The 23,926-nt window shown below is 38.3% G+C and overlaps 1 protein-coding gene across 1 annotated transcript in view; it reads right to left on the bottom strand.

Moving 5' to 3' along the window:
* Positions 1 to 23,926, bottom strand: part of tnk2b (tyrosine kinase, non-receptor, 2b) — a 74,837-nt gene that overhangs the window by 45,066 nt on the left and 5,845 nt on the right. The window contains exon 2 of the mRNA XM_073814948.1: positions 16,971 to 17,151. The gene's annotated coding sequence lies outside the window, so the exon portion shown is untranslated. The remainder of the gene's footprint in view (positions 1 to 16,970; positions 17,152 to 23,926) is intronic.

A 23,926-nucleotide genomic window follows, 5' to 3' on the forward strand; every position in this document is an offset into this window, starting at 1 on the left:
TGCCGTTCCGATCAGGCTTTTGTTACCAATTTAATGCTCACTTCTCTTCTGCACAGGCGCAGATGATATTGTAGATGATGCTTAAAGCAGACCTGTACCCCAGATAAAGGAAGATAACTGAGGCCCTTATATTGAACACTGTTCTTGTCTACACACTATAAAAAGCATCATACATAATGTAGGAGAAGAAATAATTTCTGGAGCATTACAGGGTAGAAGAAAATCACAGCAAGCCACAAAAGTACCATTAGTACTGCAGTGCTATATTATACTATTATCATCTTCCTATTCATTGCTTCAGTCGTCTCCAGTTAACTAGAATAAAGATGTGAATTTACCATTGTAGGTTACCATGGTACTGCCAAAATTGTTTCTTATTGTAAAATGATAAATCTATTAAATAGGGCTGCAACAACTAATTGATGAATCGATAATAATCGCTAATGAAAATAGTGTTCAACTAATGACATTATCAATTAGTTTGATCCGTGACGTCACTTTCCCTACTGCAACATTGCGAGCTGCATATTAGTGATGGAAAAAAAACTGTCAATGAAAATAATGAGAAAACAATACATAAAATGACACGAGAAATCAGTGGGAGTGACATGGAAAAGACATGCGTGCTCCCTTCACAGAAAAAGCGGAATTCCGTGACATGGACACGGATAAAGTGATCAAAATTTTCTCTGACTATAATACAGATTTCCATTAGATCATGTTGGCATTTAAATATATTTTCCCTTCCTATAAGTCAAGATAGCCTGACGGGCAGGGCGGAGATGCATTTTGGTAGCCCGACTGCAAGGCACAATAGCCCCGGGACGTCGGGCTAGCAATTTTGCGAGCCCTGTAATGGCGCATATTCACAGCGGTCAGACTAACACTTGTTTAAAGCAATTAACCCTGTGAAGCTGGGATTTATACTGAACAATCTATTAGCTGTTTAAAATTGAATTGCTTGTTTTAAATATTTATAATTTTTTCTTACATTCAAATTTAATATTAACATTTAATATTTTTAGGGATGCACCGATAGGATTTTTTGGACCGATACGGATTTAAACAGACAACTTCTGGCCGATACCGATGCCGATATTAAACACTTGTATACAATACTATACAGTTGGTCTATTAGCTAGTTTATTTCTGCATCAAATTATTTTTACTGAAAATGGATTGGATCTAATTAACATTTAACTGACCAACATAATAAGAGAGGCACAAATGAAGCTAAATTATAATAAAATAATATACTGTTATAAGACGGCATGACAACCTTAAAAGGTGGTTTTTGCTATTCAGCATTTATTTTATTAACAACATTAACTCATTTTTTTTTTACATATAATGGATTTCTTTATGCAGTTAATTAATAAACAATCAGTATCAGCCTTTCTCGTGCTATTGCCGATATGCCGATGGTTTCAAATTCATCCAAAATCAGCCGATAAATCCATCACTAATATTTTTTATCTTAATATTCTTAAAAATTAAAGTTGTGTTCTTAGTAAGGATGTTCTTGCATTATTATGCCATTTTATTTTCATATCTAATCAGTGACATAAAATGGTCTTAAAAAGACAATACTATCGACTATCACCATTATTTCTGGGGCAATTAATCGACCTATGAAAAGTAGCTACCATGACAGGCCTACACAGACCAAACTAATCAACAATGAAATTCATTGAACACTACTTCATTATCGATTATTCGATTAGTTGTTGTAGCCTTAATATTAAACATGATTTAGCAATGCACTCTGATCTAAATATTGCAATGAAATATGTGACCCGTGCTGGAAAATGAGTCGAGCTAGAGGCAAAAGAAAGTGTAAATGTCGAAATTGAGGTTTTCATTAAAATAAGTACATTAAGCCCGCAATCTTAATGCTTTAAATTGTCATTTAACATCTAAAATGATCTTTATTTATAAATTTTCTGAGAGGTGTACCATCTTAAATACTTAATCTAATACAAAGATTTGTCTCCATCCACATGCACGTCTGACCTTTTGGTTTTGGTTTAACACACATGAATTAGAAAATAAAGTGCAGGGCTTGTTGTAGTTATTAAGAGAGATAAAGTTCAGGACCTGATTGATGTTAAAAGAGTTATTAAGAACTATAAGACATGAAAACGATCTTCCTTGCTTTGCCTCACAGATCCAAAGCATGCACAGATGCGTATGTAACATTATATTAGATCCTTGCATTACAATAGATTAGATTATTATTATTTCCTATAGTATAGTATTACTTTTGACTTTGTGTGTGCTAAATTTATTAGTTTTACCAGTATGAATGCTGTGATTTTACTTTAGGACCCCTTAAAAATCTCTAACTCAATTTTTCTCAAAACTGACTTTGCTGACTCTGTCAACTTCAAACACGTGTAGCTCTGTCATTTTTTTGTCAGATTCAAACAAATCATACAATCGTTTATCATACATAGTTTTTTTTTAAAGAAAATGTCAAAATATAAATAAGTCATTTTGCCAGCACGGGTCACAGATGTCATAATAAAATAACTCATGAGGAGGAATCACAGTGCTGATGGGATCTTCAAACTGCTATTTAAGGAGACAGAGCAAAAAACAGAATCATAGTATATTATCAGTGGATTATTTAAACTTTTTATAAATGAGATTAACAAAGCGGCAGTGTGCCAGGAGAGACAATTCATTCTTAACACTCCTTCTAAAGAGGAATGCAAATACTGTATTGTAAACATCAAATGTTTAAACACTGACACTATGCAAACTGACTATGCAAACAGAAAAGAGCAAAGCAAAGCATGTAATCATAAAATCAACCCAAAAAAATCTACTAAAACAAAGAGTTTCGTTTTCAAAAGTAAGTGTTTATTGCTTAGTCCTCCTAACACAGCCCATACTTTCCAGAAAGCTTTGCAGTTACATTTAAGGATGAGCACATGCACACAGTGTCAGTGCAGGCTGACTAATCTCTGTGTTTGTGGCATCTTTCTTTGGAAGCCCTGTGCAGCCATATGAGCCAGGCTAGCCCCAATGCAGTGTGTATGTGTATTTGACAGGTGTGGTTTAAGAGGGGACACGAGGCGAGAGGATTACGATTCTTTAGTGAAGAGTGTAGGGGATGGGGTGACCCAGGTGTATTTTGAGGTCATTGCACAAATCCACTGCTCTAGAGTGACGGCACCCAGCTGTGTCACCCTCGAGGACAGCGAGACAATCAGCGCAACTGGCAAGCTGTAAGCAATGTGCACATACATGAGATGATTTGTGGCGGGTTAGAGAAAGAAATTTCTACTGCTTATGAATTTTTGTTCTTGACAGAAATGCAAGAGACATCAGCTGAAAAATATGCCACATAAAAGTCGTTTGGTTGACCATGGCAAAGTTGTTAGTGTATGTGTTTCAGACATGATAAGTGAGGGGCTCATCCGAGTGTCACAAGTTCAAGTCTAACTTGTGGAGCAATTTGCTAAACAATAGAATGTCATAATCCACAGTTTAACCAAGGAGAACCCAGGAAAATCCAAAAAGCCATTTATTCTAAAAAACTAATTTGACCCCGTGGGTTCACCAGGGTTAATAAAGTAAATAAAAAGTTCAGTGATAGAACTTGCTTTAGTTCCATGGATCACTGCTATAAACCGCAGTAGACCTTAAAGTTCATTCAATAACAGATACCTGTCATTCACAAGACTCAACTCATTAAATCTCTTATGTTATGTGTGCTGTGCTTAGAAAAAGAGATTCACATCTCTGGTGAGTGATAGCAGCCTGTTTTGGTTGGTGTAGTTCACACAATGACCACTTGAGGCAGAAGAGCAGAGGTTCATCCCAAATCACACACTTATGCACTATTATATGCCATTTTCTAGCATAAATAGTGCAAGTAGACAGTTCATGCACTCAACCATCGCGACTTTGCTTATGTAACAAAAGGGAGGCAAGTCTATCAAATGCCGTGAGAGCAAAGTTTACCTGCGGAGACACCGCAGTCTGACGCTTACTAAACTCATGTAAAACATACGGAAATAGCAATGACATTAAAAGAACAGTGTACAAATTTATTTTCATTGACTGGCATTGCATATATGCATTTGACATTAATTCCCGTCGTCTGGGAAATGTATACTTCCTGTTAAAAAAAAAAAAATGAAAGGAGCCATGGAGACCTGGTTTCATGTTTTCCTTTGTTTTTAGAGTGTTAAAAAGTTCAATTAAAAAGTTACAAACCTAAAGAGATCTTTTTAAAAGTGAAGCCTCATCTATGCCTTTCTAAAACGGCTCGTTCAAACACTCCCCCCGCAGATGGACGTCTTACTGAAGGTAACATTTGCATAACACCGCCCTAATGTATACGCAAAGAACTTTCGTTCGCACTGATGTATTTGTGACCAGTCACGGAAAGTAGGGACACAAGTCGGATCTGGGGCATTTTGAGTTATTCATATATTCTGAAAGTGCAGGTTAGGGTTAGGGTTTCTAAGCTTTCTAACGATGTGTAACACATGGAAATCTCATAAGATTTGGAGAAGTTGTGGCCATTTGAATGTAACACATTCAAGAAAGAGAATGCTGAGAAATTTGAGAAAGAAAATAGTTAACACTTTCCCTTTTCCCTGGCTGGAGAGACAATAGGGCTCATTTACATCTCATTTAGCTAAGCCATACCCCCTGTAAAGCCGTTTTGAGATACAGATGTTCTACATCATATGTACTATTTTATTACAGAAGTCCGAATGAACAACATGCAAAAATAAACAGGACTTTTACCTTTGTGGGGATCACAAGTCGAATCCAGTCTGTTTCAGATGATTTTTGTCCACAAATGCGTATAATCCGTGAAATGTAGATATATAGTCTATTGTTTACATCAGATTTCGCATGAACTTCTGGTAATACAATATAATATACAATCTGAGGACTATTTACATCGTAACATGATTACACTCCGGTATTTATGTTCCGTTAAACACATGAACCCGTCTTCAAATTTTGTATTTAGGGAGGTAGTATAATCCAAAAACAGCACCGTCGAAAACGTGACGTCCTTTAGAGATGTTACCAATCGCTCGCTTGTTCCTTCATCAGCCAATGACTTCATGGAAAATATTGATAGACAAAACATGTAGCCAAACATGTAGCCAATTATATAAAGAGTTCAGCGATCTCTGTGTAACTTATATGTGTTTGACTTCATGCTGTGCTGCAAGAACTGACACACAGATGACGTCAAAGTACAGCGAGATCGAGTCGAAATTAAACTGCTCCGTAAGATTTCTTTGAAGAGCTCTCGCGGTGCTTTGACATCATCCGACTGCGGCGCCCCATAAAGTCAGTGACGCGGCTGACGTACGATGCGGCTGACTGTTATTTGTTCCGCCCCAGCTTCTTTTATTTTTCTTTTGTTTTGTGCGCCCGAGCTTCATTTACAGTAGTGTTGGGCGATATGCCCCATTTTGAGATCGTCCTATCGTCAGCCTGTGAGATCGGCGATACACGATAGTATCGGGGGGCGGGGCAGTAGTTTACTCATTTATTTATTTGTTCATTTATGACAAGACTTGATTGGTGGAAAAAAGAACAAGAGCAACACCGTCATGAATGCATCTTTCTTAAAACTAATGCCATTAATCTGAGTGCGTCATTATAGCCCAGACGCTCTTTGCGTGCCAGAGAGGGAGAACAGGACACGCGCTGGTTTTAACCCTCTGCGCGCTAACAACCTCTCTAGTGCAAGGAAATGTCAGAGATAGGGCTGCTCAATTATGGGAAAAATGATAATCCTGATTTTTAACACGATTACTTAATGACTGTAAAAACATGCACCTGCGCAGACACACGCAGCGCACATAAAAATAATTAAATGCATTTGTTTAGTGCTGTTGCAGAAGGTTACACGTGTCAAGCAGTGGTGCTCTCAGAGGTGCCTTTTTAAACACACTGGTCCAGCGGAACACAATCATATTTTAAACACGAGGGATGTATTGCTAAAACTCCTTGAAAAGCATATCATAAACAGGATTACTATCTGACTTCAAGTTCAGACAGAGCGCAGCTCTGTGCAGCGGGTTATATTTTAAACAAAAGGAATAGTTTGCCTCAGCTCGCATGAAACGCATTAAACCGCACAAATACATAAGGATTACTACTTCAGTTTATGTTTAGACTTCGGACAGATGCGAGAGCGCGTGCATGTGAGACAGAGGGAAGCGTAGCTGCTCATCCACGCGCTGGATTTAGGTGCTAGAACGAGTCCGAGACGCGCGCATTAAGTGCATCTGCGTGCAAGAAGGAACTCTCTCTCTACAAGCTCTCCGCGTAAAGTGAAGCACAAACCCTCATGCGAGGAAAAGCATGCAAAACTATGATGATGATGATAATAACAACCATTCGCCAACTATCGTCATGACTATCGCCATGAAAGCCTGCCATTGGCGATATGTCGGACGATCGTCGATACACGATACTATCGTCTATCGGCACAACACTAATTTACAGTCTGGGGAGACGCAAGCTATAAGTTTGAAAACACTAAATAAAACTAAGCAAACATGTCTGAGGAACAGGGCAGCCGCGTCACTACAGTCACATGACTTCACGCTCGAGCCAGAAGAGAAGACAATGCTGAATAAAGTCGTAATTCTTGATATTTTTGGACCAAACTGTATTTTCGATGCTTCAACACAATCTTATCGACCCACTGATGTCCCATGGACTACTTTGATGATGTTTGTTGCAAAAACAAACTACTTTGTCTGGTCTTCCAATAAAGGAAACATTAAGAAACCAGTGATTTGTGTTTATTTGCAACTCTGTTACAGTATAGCTCAAACGTTCAATTGTGTGCTGCACATTTAAGGGACAACTAACTAAAAAAAAGTGGAACAATTCCAACTTTGCAAGTAAACTCTGGCTCTTCTAAAGCCGCCTTTTGACTGCACACGACAAACGACTGCCGATAAGCCGGAAGTCATTCATTTCCTATGGAGAGTCGCAAAGGGGCTGCGTGAATGCGGATGCGTAAATATCGGATCCGTTTTGAGCGTTGGATCCGTTAAAAAATTTGAACTTGTGCGACTAAACGGCATGCAATATGCCGACCGGAACTTATGTATTTCATTGTATTCCAATCACAAACTGTGTTTGAGGTGAAAATGATTAATCCTTTTGGTTTAACTTTATTAGTAACACTTGAATCCTTAAAAAAACACTTTTGATTGCTGATAAGTAATACATTATTAATTTAATTTGTGTACGTTATTATTTTAATCTTGTCTTTATATGTTCTCTCCAAAAAATATTGGCAATCTTTGTCACATATGCATAGCTGTTTATTGTTTCATTCATTTGCGTTCATTCACCATGGTAAACATATTAGAATGAAGCCTCTTGCGCTGGAATGAGATTCTCTCCCATATACGATTAAACTGAAACTTCATTACGACTGCCACTAGAGGGAGAACTCCGACTTTCGGTATGTTGTGTGCAGTGGAAAGGCGGCTTAATTTATAGCCTGTAAATAGTATATGTTTTCCCATTTAAAGAATTTCTCACTGACGATTCTAACACGAGTTTTGAGCAGTGTAGATTGGCACGTGTTGTTTCTCGTTTCTACGATCCAAACGCAGACACACAATTTTATGTATAAATATCCTTACCTTACCGATCTTTTAAGTTCGGCTCAAGTCACGCTGGAAAAGTTGATCGATCAGCTTGGTCATCTGTTTTCTGGGTCAGATTCAGGCTTATATTGATAAGGTAGTAAAGACAATATTATCTCCTGGCTTTCACTATTACAAGACAACACGCGCATCACTAAAAGGCGGGGCATAAAGGAGCTACAATAATGTAATGTTTTTTTTAACCATAAACCACGCACACACACCAAATACAAAAAATAATGTGCTTTTTAGCCATGACATATTGGCCCTTTAAGGGGCAGTTTCCCGGACAGGGTTTAGATTAATCCAGGACTAGGCACCAGATAAAATAGGACATTTAAGTAGTTTTTACAAACATTCCTTACAAAAAACTTACTGGTGTGCATCTTGGGACAAAACAATGGCACTTATTTATGTTAAGATATGCAAATGAAAGTTGTTTTTAAATTACGGCCACTCAAACAAGCACAAGCGTGCGACGAGATCTCGCGAGATTAAATGTGTTTCGCGAGATTACATGTGTCTCGCGAGATTTCTTGTGCAGGTGCTGGCTGTTTCTCAAATAAAAGACTGCATCCTTCGAAGGTTGCATTTTTAAACTGCATTTACTTCATCACTGTCTTAGAGACTATTAACAATTATAAAGTTTACTAATTATTTAGTTAATCGCAACTTCTTGTAATATGCTCATGACTTGCGAATGTAATGCTCAGTTAATGATCTGAAATAAACCTTGATGACGTATGCAGCCTGCATATGTGACCTCCGGAGGATGCAGCTTTCTGTTTGACCCTTTTACAGTGCATGCATTATATTTGTCTTTTACTGCGTTTGCTTTTTTGTTTAGGTTTCCAATAATGTTCGTTTGGGAGCTCGTGTGAAGTCTGAGACGCGTTGTGTTTGTCTGTTGATCAGTGTCAGATGTGAAGTCTCAGCAGATTAAGCACTCAGATTAAGAGTTTACATGATTTAATGTCTGCATGTTCTTTCTCAAAAAAATTACAGTGGCACAATTACACAGTTACAATTTCATTTCTAGTGTAAAGAAATGGACATATATTAAATATTAATACGGATTTAAACATTGTTTGACTAAAAATAAGCGTTTCTCTCAGTCTAAAGTGAAAGTGAAAGTGAAGACAGCGTCCGCAAGACGAGTCCTCTATTGCCCCCTGCAGGCATTTGTTATAATACATACATAATGATTTATATTTATAGGCCACAAAATGTTGTTTAATGTAACTTGGTTTTACTACTTTATTTGAACCAATTATTATTGCATCTTCGTTATTATGAAATTTTAAATGCTACTGCTCACTTGGGTCTATTTTTATTACCCCAAAATAACAAATTACTTCATTATCAGTTAGCAAAATAATTGTTAGGGCCAGTCCTTGATTAGTTAAAACATTTAAAAATAATGTGATTTCAGTTTTTTTATTCATTTATTTTATCATTGAGGGTTTCTTAAAAAGTGTAAAAATATCGTCTTGTCTCGTTCTCTTGAACCCAATCTCGTGTTTCGTCTCGTCTCGTGGATTAAGTGTCTCGTCACACTCCTACTGTATGAAAAAGGTTGTATGTTTACAAAGCAGCTAATTTTCCTGTGAAATAATTCAGTATTTTAGGACTACCAAATTAGCAGTATATGGTAGTTTATTTTTATACAAGACAACCTATACTTTCACACACACAGGCACTTGCACCTGTGAAACAAACTGAATCACAGCTAAGCCTGTTTCCCCTAAACTTAGATGTTAATGGCCAGCCACCGCCTCTCACTGGAGACCTTCATTCTAAAAATAGATGCTCAATACAGTATTACAGTTTGTTTCTCAAATTTCTCCCATTTCAAGCAAAACAACGTTGAAATATAAATAAGTACATATTTGTGAACAACATGAATGCTGCCTAGTTTTAGTCTATAAAAAAATGTGACTTCATGTTCAGGTTAACCACCATAAGAAATACTTTGCCTGTGAAATGCACAGGGATGAGGTCATGGGCTTCGTGTTTACTCTACTGAGTTTAACCAAATCCTTAGAGACACGCCAAGCCAGGTGAGCCAATAGTCAGCTGACAGGAAGCGAGGGTGAAAGAGACATAAAAGGAGAGAGACACGAAATGAAGGACAAAACATTTCATATGCAGAAAAATCACTGATTGCTTGACTGGACTCTTAGATTTGTTACTGTATGTTTTAATGTTGGTTTAATAGCTATTATCGTCTAGCTAGTATGTCTGTGGTTGCTCATTTGCAGGCAGGAGTGACATTTTTATGCAGCTTTGACTGTGTGGGTGGCTGGCTATCATATACACACAACAATACATAAAAGCATGTGTGGGTGTGCTGTCATTTAAACAGAGGCGTTCTCTGTTAGAGACCTGGGCTATTGCATCATCCAATACTCATAGTCAGGATTATGTGACACACAGGACTCATGATATTGTAAATCTCTAACTAGCTTTCTTCTGATGTAATGCAGACGTAAATGTACAGTATCAGGACTCAGAGAGACAGAAGGAAAGGCTTTTTGCACACAAATTAATAATGAATGAAATTAATTTCTTGGTTTAAAGATTTTTATATAAAATCGCAATGTTTCACTCAAATTCATAAACATTCATGTAATATCATTTGTGCCTTTATTCGAATCTTCACATTGGTGTAAATCTACAAGCTTACAATGCAAGTCTCCCAAGATAACATTTAGGAGCACTGCAGGAAGTCTTGTCCCCACTGACATATGGCCTTGAGATGGGGCACTGTAAGGTGATGCTGGGCCATTTCAAGAGGTGGACAGAGTAATGGAGTTGGGAGGGTGCACGGGTGATACACAGGAAGTGACAGATAGAGAGGTTAAAATAACATCGCACTGCAAGCTCCTTCCTCTTAAATCCATGCAAAGCACCAGAGCTGTCAGTCTTGGCTCTCCAGTCTCTCCAGGCATTCGCAACACCACTCCAGAAGAAGCACGCTCATTGCTATTTCAGCACACGCAGACACACACTTCCTATAAGGTAAAAATATCCATGCTTCTCCCAATGGGTACAAAGCCCCAACCTCTGTGAGCAGCCACTTCTCTGTTCTGACAAACACTCAAACATGTATCTACATCAACACAGTCAAAGTTGATCAGGTATACCACCTCATTATCAAAGCTTCTCTGAAACCACCCTGCATTAGGATCAAAACCACTACAAGTATATTTCCTGTGTACTTCTGAAGAAAGGAGACATGAAAAACACAGCAGTGTGCATTCACACACTTTCATAGGATATGCTAATTGTAATAAACCTAAGAGGTTTAATAAATAATAAACTTAAACTTATAATAAAGTATATAAAATAAAGTTAATAAACTTTGACAACATATACACACACTTAACCCCATTCACACAGCACTTTGGTCCCAGAAAATTTCTGTAAAATAGGCAGAGAGGCTTCAGAGCGAACGCAAACACGTATTAATATTGCCTTAAGATACCCGGAAAGCCCTCTGTGTGAATGAGGTGCAGAGACCATGCTGTAAGGGCCGTGGAGTAGTGATGACATGAAATTATGGTTCAGTTCTTCAAAACAAGGGATTTACATGCAGATTAACATTCATGACGAGAAATGTCAGCAAACTTTACTGAAGCAAATATAAGGGAACTCGTCACTATCTGTACTGAAGCTGCATCATTCAGCAGCATAAAAGAATAGCGCGTCATGCGCTCATATGAGCTTATATAAAACACAAATGCATGCGCATCATCGCAACAAGAAATATGTATATTGTACAGTGGTGGCTCGTGATTGCTCATCCGGGGGGGTGGGGGGGTGTTGGGGGAGCAAATTCAAAATAAGTGTTCGGAGTAGGGATGTCATGGTACCAAAAATCTAGTAGTCGGTACCAGTACCACAAAAAGTACACGGTACTCTGTACCCAAGTCGGTACCACAGTGTGTAAAAAAATAACAATTATACTTAAAGGGATAGTTCGGCCAAAAATGGTATTAAACCAATGATTTACTCACCCCCAAGCTGTCCGAGTTGCATATGTCCATCGTTTTTCAGACAAACACATTTTCGGATATTCTAGAAAAAAAAGTGCGTCCATCCTTCACAAAATAAATCCAAACGGCTCCAGAATGATAAACAAAGGTCTTCTGAGGGTAATCCGCGCGGTGTTGTTGTAGAAATATCCATATTTAAAACTTTATTAATGAAAATAATAAGCGCCGCCATCTTAGTCGCGTCCACATTCAGGATGAGAGCTTACGCAGCCTACAGAGGTTACTCTGCTGCTGCTCTGTGCCCCCGCCCTCCGAATTTGTCATACGTCACTAAGAAAAGTGCGTACACTACGCTGATACTCTCTCCTGAATACAGAGGAGTCTAAGATGGCGGCGCTACCGGAAGGTAGTTATTTACGTTAATTAAGTTTTAAATATGGATATTTCTACAACAACACCACGCGGATTACCCTCAGAAGACCTTTGTTTAGCATCCTACAGCCATTTGGATTTAATTTGTGAAGGATGGACACGCTTTTTTTGGACTTGAAGGTCGTGGACCCCGTAACATTACATTTAATCAACTGAAAGATCTAAAACATTTTCTAAAATACTGAAAATGTGTTTGTCTGAAAACGATGGACATACGCAACTCGGACAGCTTGGGGGTGAGTAAATCATGGGTTTAATATCATTTTTGGCCGAACTATCCCTTTAAACAATATTTTTTTTATCTTTCTTTTGGAAACAATTTAGTCCACAGATGACAGCTAAATATGTATACACACACACACACACACACAGGCAGATTTGAGCAGGTGTATGTGAGCACTATTCCACCTCCAGACAAAAATCTAAATGTGTAATGAACCAACTTTAAAACCCCTTTCTAATAATAGAGCCATTTGAGTAGCATAGGAGCCATGCAGATAAGCGTAGGGCTGCACGATTCGGAGAAAAAATCTAATTGCGATTTTTCTGATAAAAATTGCGATTCGCGATTTAAAGTGCGATTCATTAGTATATAATAAAAGAGCTACATCCAGGCTTGTTGTTGTGGTATTAATAGCACCAAAGAAAGATGCTGTGCTACTGTTTATTTAAAACCTCTTAAACATTGTACCAAGTTGTGTGCAGGACTTTGCTCTTCTGCAGACAAACTTTTTTTTTATCTAAGAACATTAAAATACAATTTAACAAAAATTTATTGAAAGTTTTATTTAAAATAACATATAGGCCAATGTATTTTGGCTGTCACTACAACAATGCTTCTGACAAGCAAATGTTTAGTTTTTTCTTTTAATCATAAGACTATACTCATCTTGTTTTACTTTTCAGGCATCTGTAATAAATGTAAATATATTAGTTATTAGAATCTATGATTTAACATAAGCAAAAAATACAAATAAAACACTGCACAGTCCTCACTGTACGATTTTAAATGTGGAGCTGCAGAAGCTTGTACAGTTAAGATTAAGGAGTGATTTTAATTTTTGGTGTGTAATAAACATTTCTGACACAGAAAGCACCAGGTTACTGTCTGTCACTTTAAGACACAAGACAGCTTTAAAACTGCTCTGCTTCAATATACTGATAAACATCCAGCTGTTTATGTTCACTTAGACAAGAAAGAAAACTTAAGTTTAGTGATCACGCGTGTGCTGACTGCTCTCTGTGTGCGCGCTTCATGAACCCTCGTGCCTGTAAATATTCAAAGTGGTGCAGATGTGCGGGTGCAAGAAAGTATAATGTACCTCTTTCGTCTGCTGTGTTCCGGGCTATAAACCTGCTTATAGTCTGATGAGGCGCTTGTCATTGTTTGCGATGCATGACGAGAAACGGACGTATATACCTTTCTTTAAGTCCAACATTACACAAAAGGGAAATGTTTTCGCGCATTTCTGTCCTTTCATTTGCCGGTTAATGAGTTATAATGGGTTTTTAAAATGACTGAATCCAAAACCTGCCAACTTCATGACATTCCGCGTTGTGCAGTTAATTCCATTAGTATGCATTTCGCGATTCTGTTGGTGTTTTCCGCATCGCGGAAATCATATGGCCGTACACTTTGTTGAGGAGTTGAACTGCTGCTCGCTCATGTTTTCCTAATGGTGTTATCTGACGTGTAGTCAGCACCTCAGTGTTAATACACTCTATTGGTTTAAACTGCATCAAACGTAAAATGCGCATGAAGCGAACTGTCAAAAACTGCGTACTAGATGATTGTTATATTTGATAGTTTTGAATCGAAAAAATCGCAGCTCTTGCGATTCGAAAATCGCATCCATTCACATCGCGATTTCGGTTCAAAAACGATTAATCGTGCAGCCCTAGATAAGCGTACAGTAATTATGCTCAGTCTGAGATCATTTCCACCCTACATACAGCAATGAATGCTTAACATACACACAGATGTTTTTCTCGACTGGTAAACTTCTTCAGGCTCTGAGACCGTGAAGACGTGCCAGAGACAGCCACACACAAGCAATCCGCTTACCTCAGCCTAAAACAGCACTGTTCAGTCTTTGTGTGACATGATTTTAGGAAAAAAATAACTCTCCTCGGTCAGATATCTTGGACTGATGTAACTGCCTCCTGTTTATGAAGAAACCAGTTGACCGCAGTGTATTATAATACATCTTCTAGACAACCGCAGGCACGATTAAGGCCTACAATAATGTTATGAGCACAGCCTTGTGTATGTTTTTACAATGAAGGAGGCCAGTACATTAATATGTAGGTAAGAGAGGGGATCTTAAAGGAATTGTTTACCCAAACATTAAAATTCTCTTAAATTAACGTACCCTCATGTCATCCCAGATGTATGTGACCTTTGTTCTTCATTTGAACGATTTTACATTAAAATGCCATTGTGTTATCTTCTTATATGAGGCTCAAAATGATAAAGCTCCAAAAAACCCAAACATCCTTCACTAAAGTAAACCAGTCGGTCTTCTTAAGCAAAACAATATGTTTGTGAAAGAAAAGGATTAATATTTTGAGCTTCTTTACTGCACAGATCCGGGTGCTATTCAATCCTGGCTCACTGATTAATCTGACATGCATATGACAGCTAGTCACAAGATAGGCGCGAACCACGGAGATTTGAAGTTATCAAAGTACGGTCATGCTTAAATGAATCATTTGAATCTGTTGAGTAAATTATGAGAATGTAAATTTTTCGATGAACAATTCCTTTACCACAACTTTACAGTGTGCTGCATCATAGGGGCAGGTCAAGGCTACGGACCACACAGAGCGGAATATGGATGGAATGCCGACTCAAATGACGGAGTTCTAGGCACTTCAGCTCACAGAGTAATAAGATACAGAGTGCTCACCTTCATTCTCTATTTCACCCTCCACACAGCTCATGATGGATAGGACAGTGTGAGAGCGGTGTGGCATGTGTACAGTGCAGTGACACGATATACAAGAACACACACACATAAACACATAATAGTGCCTGTTGCAAATGCTCACCCTGTAATGGTCCATTCACATCAGACGGCAAGCGCGAGGTGGCAAGCACAAGTCAATGCAAAGACGCGAATAGGCATCCTGTGGCGCGGTAAGTGCAAATCGTGCGCTGCAGATGGCGCATTCCACGCGAATTGAAAAATCTGAACTTTGGTGGAATTTCACGCCGTGTGAACCAATCAGTAGCTTGCTCTAGCAGCGACGTAATTACAGGAAGTGAGCGAAGGCAGAAAAACAACACAATGGAGGACAATCATCATAGCTACACGAGACATCTTCATACTTTCACAGAATTAAAAGGTTCTTGTTTGGAAGAAAGTGAGTGAGGAGGTTGAACAATCTGGTAATTGACCTTTTGCTAAGCCCCGCCCCCGTAGTTACGCTCCCAGCTCGGACAAAAACATGGTTGCTAGCTGTATTACATTGGGAGCTTTGTCCCAGGATGTTTTTGATATATTTTGGACATTGAAGGACCACCAAATGCGACTTAAATATGCCACAGAGGGATACATAAAAGATCTGAATATAAATATGGTGGAAAACAAGATTTATTTGGAAGCGAGGGTTTACAGATCATAATGCAAGTGGGAGAAGCTTACGCTAATGTTACGGTCATCACAATCGCAGATGGCAGGATCGGGATTAACACTGTTCATGTATCGAAGGGTAAGATTAAATTAATTTAACCAGTTTAATATGGAGAGGCACTGAACTTTGGTTAACGTTAGCACAAGCTATCCATGTAACTTACCAGAGGCTGTTTTAGAACATAATGACTACGATTTAATAAGTTTAGGTGACGCTAGCACAGATTAAAACATTGTTTCTTCGATTTACCTTAGAACAAATATTTATATCCTTGTTGATCTGGAAAGTAGGTGACATTTTGTGTCTTGTTTGAGTTTAGAAAATGGAATAAAATACATCCCAAGATACCTGGGATTAGTGTTACAAGTACGCCAGGCACATTGTTTTACCATTTTGGCAGCATAAACACAATAAAATCGATGTAAGCTACGGCTCTAACAATGCTTCTCTATGGGGCTGAAACTTGAAGTTGTCGGAATTCCGGTCCCAGGGGGCAACTGATACTCAACTGCAATTGGCTCATCCGCGTTTGAGGGGCGGGGCTTAGCGATAGGTCAATTTTACACAATTTGAGCTATAGAAGCCCTTCTCTTGATGCAAATTTACGCATGAATGTCTCGAATGACTAGAATTTCACGCGCGAATGAAGCTAGTAAATTCAAAATGTTCAAGCGTCCAACTACGCGCGAAAAGTGCATTTTTGCCACCTCTTAGGCGTCTGGTGTGAACGCACAGTAAAAGCTACCATCTCTTAAAATCATAACATCGCTATAAAAGACAATAACACATGAACACTTTGATGTTGAATTATGCTATATGACCTGAAAAGTTTAAAGAGATTTTTTAAAAGCAGGCATCAACTTGCCGGCTTTGTAAATATCTGCAGATAAAATCTGGGCATCTCACACTAACAAAGTGAGAGTCAAACCAACATGGAAACACGCTCTCCTACTGTATGTATGATACTCCATGACTAAGTTCTATTTGGCTCAAAATCTCAAACATCTCCAACTTGATGGTATCATAGGCTAAGGGTGCAACTACAGTCAGAATCGGGATCTATCAATTAATTACAAAATAGCCTGCTAAAAGACTTGTACTGACACATGGCAACATGAAAGTATGGACTACAGTCATATAATGCAATTCAGCCTTTAGGCAAACAAACACATTAACCTGTTTCAATACATTTTTTTCAGGCCCAACACACCTTTATAATGATAAGAAATTCAGAGTATGGTCTTACCAGCGATCCACTGTGTACAAGGACTGTTGGTCACCTTTGTTTATGGAAAAAGTGAATGTGGTGTGTGGCAGAAAGTTCACACACAGCACACAAGGAGGTTATCCGTGCCGTGGCTGATTTCACTGACTCCTATGTCCGTCACACCATCGTACACATCCCCATCCATCAGGATCCACTGTTACTGTAAAGCAAAATCGCACACGTCAAGCTTGCTGTCAAATACATATATTTAAAAACCACTGAGGTGCATTATATGTAAAATAATGTGTTTTATCCCTTGTGTTTTGGAAGAACTAATGTGTTACAATGACTGAATGAAATTGGGTTATAAGAGCAGTCCACATATCTCTTAATTTCTTTTCCACAGATATTATGTTTGAGATAGGCTTTGTTCAATTGCTGAAGTCACCTACAGTACTGTACATCTGGCATCACACTTGCACCCAGAGACCAAATAGGGACGTTTCACCAGTGGCTTTAAGTATAAATGCAGATATTGTTTCTTCATTGAAATAACAGAGCAGCTCTTTCTTTAGAAGTCATCGCCCTCATATCACATCACCGCCAGTATGTATTTAAATGTATTTCCTGGCTGTGCTGTATGGGTTTTTTGTCTACTCATATGAACAGTCGGCACTATGATCAAACAGAGAACTGCTGATTGTACTGTGACTCTACACTGCATGAATACATCCGCACACCCACACATAGCTCAGAAATGCTGAGAGTGAGGGATAAGGGACCACAGCTCTAAAACAGTCATACCATTCGAAAATCCACCCAAGACACCCAATAACCCAGTATATAAACTGTAATTACTCCACTGAGAGGACATACAACTATGTTTACTACAGTATAACTTAGAAACGTGTCTTTCTGTACAACCGAGCAATAGCACAAATAAATAGAATAAAACAAACTTAAAAATGAAATAAACAGTATGTTTTGTGTTTTCTAGGTTGGTCTTTAGTTTTTCAGGTACAGTACAGAAACTGAATTAATTAGTTAAATGTAAAATAATATTGCATAGTCTTTACTGTATAAATTAAATATAGCCTATATCAGTGCTCTCCAACATGGAAGGTGCCCGCAGGCTCGCACAGTCTTTGAATTGCACATTCTATTAATAGCCTCAATATTAATATTTATTTATTAGGTATTTTTTATATCAGCTTGGCTTCTTTTACTGTGTTAAAAGAACAATGCTAAACGTATCAACAAGATACCAAAAAGTTTTCAGTAGACTATATTAAAAAAGTAGCCCTCCAGATCGTTCTATCCATTGTGGTAGCAAAAAGGTTGGAGACACCTGGCCTAGATCCAAAGTGCACTGATCCGATATAGCCTACTATTACACACGCATTTAATTTCTCAACTGCTTATATTCACTAAGAGTAAGACTAACCATGATAATCGCAGCTTTTTCAGATAATTTTGCTTTACTTTACTGCTTGCGTGCGTTGCTTGAGGTCCGCACTAGGGATGGGCACGAGTACTCAATTGCTCGAGTACTCGAATGTGGCACTGACAATCCATCACAAAAACAATGCTCGTGTGGGTCTATTTATTTCTTTTTTGTGGTTATGGCAGCATTTGGATGTCTGGTTAGCATTACAAGCGCCTGCGGTAGTAAAGACTGGGTGCGTGTTTGACGTCGTGTTGAGCTACGCAGACCGGTGTACAGTATGACATCAGTACCACACCACACAGATATTCGTTTTCCAATGCGCACAAGCGCCGCAGCAACCCCGCCAATCCACACAACGCTGTGAAGCCAAACACAGCTCACATCACTGAGGCACTATGGTTTGAAATGATGTTGTGATTTTCGGATTCACTTTTGGTAAAGCAAAAATACAGCCAGTTAGGTGCAAAATGTACACCGCCGTCACAAGTTCAATGGGTTATCATCTCAGATTTCAAGGAAAACACCACTGTTTTTCAATATTTTACCATGTTCTTACCTCAACTTAGATTAATTCATACATACCTATCTTTTTTCAATGCGTGCACTATTAATCTTTGTACAGCGCTTCGTGAACGTGTTAGCATTTAGCCTTGCCCCATTCATTCCTATGGGTACTGTAAATGGAACAGTTTTAACAAATCAGATAGCTATTCGATCAGAGAAAAAACATGAAGTGACCAGGTGTAAAAAGGCCCTTAAAGTCACATTTGTGACCCGGATAGGCCCCGATACCAGATATCGGACCGGTGCATCCCTAGCCTCTATTCAATTCCACAGCTTGGACCATAGATATGAATATGGAAATTAGTCCCATCTCCACTCTTTCGTACTCGAATATTATGAATAAAATACAAAGCAATGGTGTTGAATGATGAATTTGCACGCTCGGTGGTGCCTCTCTTGTGCACGCGCGCTCTCTCTGTTTCTCTGCAAGAAGCCCCTAGACAGCGCCTCTCATACATGACACTGAATGAAAGAATTAAAAGTTGGCTGTGTTTTGTACTTGAATTTTCACGTAAACGTCAGATGTTACTGGCAGAGAAGACGACTGATTCGAGTTTATAATGAAAGGTTAGCAGTGTTTTCCCACACACAGGTTCTCAATGTGCTTGTGCGTAGTGCTGTGTTCAAAATATCGATACGACGATACATCGTCATGGACACCTGACGATGCGCGCATCGATACAGCACCTTCCGTATCGATTCGGATGTACTTTTGAAAGTAACGTGAAGAATTGCTGTTGATCCGTGATCCACATGGAAAGGACGCATGTGTCCCGCGGAGTACGTAGAGTTAAAGGTGGCGGGGTACTCGCGCTCTCTCTCTTGCGCGCACATTAAAGTCAATGAGTTCAGTATGAAAGCGCAGATATCTTAGCCTATACTACTGCAAAGAGCTTTATTAGCCATGCTCTTATAAAACAGTACTAACGCATTTGAGAAGAAACACGACAAAGATTTGCATGTGAAAAGTGTATGTCTAGAGAAGAGATACAGAGCTACTTCAAACTATAACTGTCACATTAATAATCTGATTTCTATTAAATAGTATTAGTTCTGACTGCATGTTTATAGATATATTCATAGATGTAGAATAATGAGAGACAAGAGTAAGGCACCATCTTTGTAAAACTGCTTTTAAAAAACATAAGTTAAGTACTAACTCTGGGATTTTAAATATTTCTAATAGCTAATAAATGAATGGCAAAAACACAACTGTTACAACACTGCTTATTCAATGTACAATAAACAAATAATAATAAAAATAATAATAATAATAATGTTACTTAATTCTGAACAAAAATGTAATTCAAAATAGTCTTGTATCGTGATGCGTATCGTATCGGGACCCTTGTATCGGGATACGTATCGTATCGGGGAATTGTTGGCGATACACAACCCTACTTGTGCGTGAGCTCTCTCTCTCCTATGCCCGCGCATGCCTTCTGTAGTGACTCTGTGTAATGGCATTTTTTTTTATTTGCGCCGAATTGTGAGTTGTCATGCCACCGGGTTGAAGGTTGCTGCTGCCAGCACTTATTCAGCCCCACTCGCGTAATTTGCCGGCTTTCAAAATGTTAGCGCAAGACGCACGGGTTGCTTTTCAAAGCGCTCGCCTGTGAACACGAGTTTAGATTCAGATGCGTCTGTATTTGAGGGCGTTTGCCGCGCGTCTAGATGCGCGACCTGATACGAACGGCCACTTAAATGAAAATGAGACTAATCGTAATTTTTAAAAATCTAAGTCATAGATGCAATAATGAATGATCTATGAATAGTCATTATTATTCATCGTCTTTTGATAACAAAAACTTATTTGATGCAAAACTCATCAGTTTATTTAAAACGTTTCATATGAATATAATGTTTTCTTAAGTAAAACAAGTCCATTCAATATTTGTTCTTTTATGACACAAGGTATTTGGCACTGTACATGATCCAAGTACTAAAAATTAACATACTACATACTATATACATATTAACATACTACATACTTGATAAATCTTGCTTGTGTATTGTATATCAGGAGTTTCTAAACTTTATCAACCCAACAGGTAATCTCAAGACCCACCATTTTTTTAAAATAGAAATATAGGGGAAAACACAAACACATTTGTTCCCTTTTAGTAGCTTTTGAATATGTTTAATTGAATGATATAAAAATACCTTATCATAGGGCTGCAAGATTAGAACAAAAATCATAATTGTTTACTGTATTTGCATTGATTTGGAAATTATCTATTTAAAAAAATACAATGAATTGCAAGGATGCAGAAAACAGTTCACTATTTCACACTTATATAGGCTACTGAGGATTTAATAGTCAGTCATGAACTAAAGTGGGCCGGTCTAAGCCATGAAACTCCAGGGCTGAAAATGAGTCCCACTCCGGCCCTGGGTGGTTTCCCAGAGATTAGCTTAAGCCAGGAGTCAGGACTAGACCTTAGTTTAATTAGGAAATATAATTAGTTTAAACAAACATGCCTTACTAAAAACATTACTTGTGTGCATTTTGAGGCCAAACTAAAGGCACTGGTGTATTTTAAGATATGTCAGTGCAAGATGTTTTCAGTTTGGACAGCTCTTATATTTATTTTAGTCTAGGACTAGTCTAATCCCTGTCTGGGAAACTGCCCCTATATGTCTGACAACAGAACAGATAATATGTGAAAATAGCATTCAGTTGTGTTAAAATACAATAAAACAAACAATAACTGTCAGATCAGACAGAGAGTAGAAAACAGATTATCCAACAGATTAAGTAGCTAATCAAAAAAAGAACACTGTATTAATAATAAAAAATAGTTGTTAGAGTAGTCGACTAATCGGAAAAATAATCGCTAGATTAGTCGACATAAGAAATAGTCGTTAGTTGCAGCTCTAATAAACATATAAACAACAAAAACTTGATTTTCACCAGTGGGCCTTTAAACAAAGCTATTCTTGGAAAAAATGTTGATACTGATTTTATTTCAGTCTTTAAACACTTTTGGACTGTCCCTAGTATGCATCTCAATGTTACCCAATTGGGGTCAGAAAAAACATTGTAGCTAAGCTAAGCGAAAGTTTTTACACTTTTACTTTATATTGGGAAAAAGAAAGTTAATTCACTGGCAAGACTGGTTAATAATAGTATATGTGTGAGAATACCCAGACTGGGTTACACACACCTGCAAAGGAACTGAAAGTGAGAGCTCTTCTCTGGGGATTGTAATCCATCCTCTGTATCTTGCACTGACAAACAAAGACCCCATACAGTCCAATGTTGCACACTATCCTACAGTGTAAACAGTAATCACCACATTAAAGTACATACACTGTAAAAAAATGCAGTATGAAGTTAAAATTGTTTAACTTATATTTTTTTGTTACTTTAACTTAAAAAATTATGTTGATTTGACAAAAATGCTGATTTTTTACAGTGTATGACCATATTTCTATTAAATGTGTTTAAACTAACTTTATGTTCATCATTGCGAAATACACAACATTCCATTTTTTATTGCCAGCAAAAACACTGTATCATGGATTTTTAATACACCACCCAGCCCTAGTTGGACCTCAACAAAATCACAGTGTAGGCTGGCATAACCATGTATGCATACTATATGCTCAGTTGCTATGACATCTGTGATGTCAGTCATGACACACCAGGCGGGCAGTGGTATGAATGGGAGGGTCAGTGGGTGGGGCTTGTGGTAAGTCACTAGTCAGTGGGAAGTTCAGGAATGCCACCAGGCACCAGGCCCTGAATCAGTCCGATTCACTTAGCCACCAAACCTCCACCTACAGCGAGGAACAGGCAGTACAGACACACCATCCCATTCTACTCTCCAAGTACACAAAGAGCACTTTTGTCCTTCCACAAATATACACAATGCTATATTTCCTCTACAGCACTGAGTAAAGCCCTGTTGTGTGGACTGACGGCAGATGACTGAGTTTTCCAGCCAAAACACAAACATTATGTAATTAGAGTTCAAGGAAAGGGCTGGGTTTAGGGCGTTGTGGGAGGAAAGTATCCCACCAAACTATCACTGATCTAACCATCACTGTAGGCAATCCCTACAGAAATGCCCACAACATACTGTATGACAGAGCATACAGAGACAAAATAACATCATTTTAAAGAACCGGGTGCCACTTACATCATGGCTCCAAAATGACGGCAGAGTGCTGTGTTGTTCTGTGGTCTGCATTCACTGTACCACAATAACAACAGTCATTTATTGTACCACAGAGGATTTTATCCTCGCTGTAACAGTAAAGTTCAATCATCACTTCACAATGGCTTTATAACTGGGACATTCAATACAATACCATTTCACAACTGAAAACCAAAGGATTATAGCAAGTCATTGTTGCTTGCATTTGGTCCACAATTGAGGAGCTGTATGAACATGAATCATATATGGAAGTTATCCTGACTGACAGATTTACATCACCAAACAAAATAAAACAGATGAGAAGTTGACTGAAGTGGTGTTTTTGAAAGATATGTGTGAATGCAGAATTTTGTAACTGTATGAACAATAGGGAGTAAAGCATAGGCCTGACTGCTCCCAGACTGTGTGGGAAGGCAAAAACACATCACCTTTTAGGAGGACGATATCCAAACATTACACACTCCTCATCAATGCTCAATTATGGGGAGTTGTGCTGAGTAATTCCTGAGTAAATCATTACAAGTGTAAGCTACATAACATCAGCATCATGCATGCATGCATAATGTCTGGGAGGATAACACAATGGCAACCTATAAACAATACTTCAAGCACTTAGCTTATTGTTAAGAAAAACTGATACATTGTGACAAATAATACAGTGGCCGGTTGCATAAACATAGCCTTGATGTTAAGACGGCGTCTTAAGAATGAGTCTGACTAACTAGCAATTAGTTAGGGCTAATCAGTCTTATTATGTAGCATACTTAAAACAGTTATGATCAGTCTTGAAGAAATTACCAATCTACCTACTAATTATTAAT

Source organism: Paramisgurnus dabryanus, chromosome 6 (genome assembly GCF_030506205.2).
Source record: "Paramisgurnus dabryanus chromosome 6, PD_genome_1.1, whole genome shotgun sequence".
Lineage (NCBI taxonomy): Eukaryota > Metazoa > Chordata > Actinopteri > Cypriniformes > Cobitidae > Paramisgurnus > Paramisgurnus dabryanus.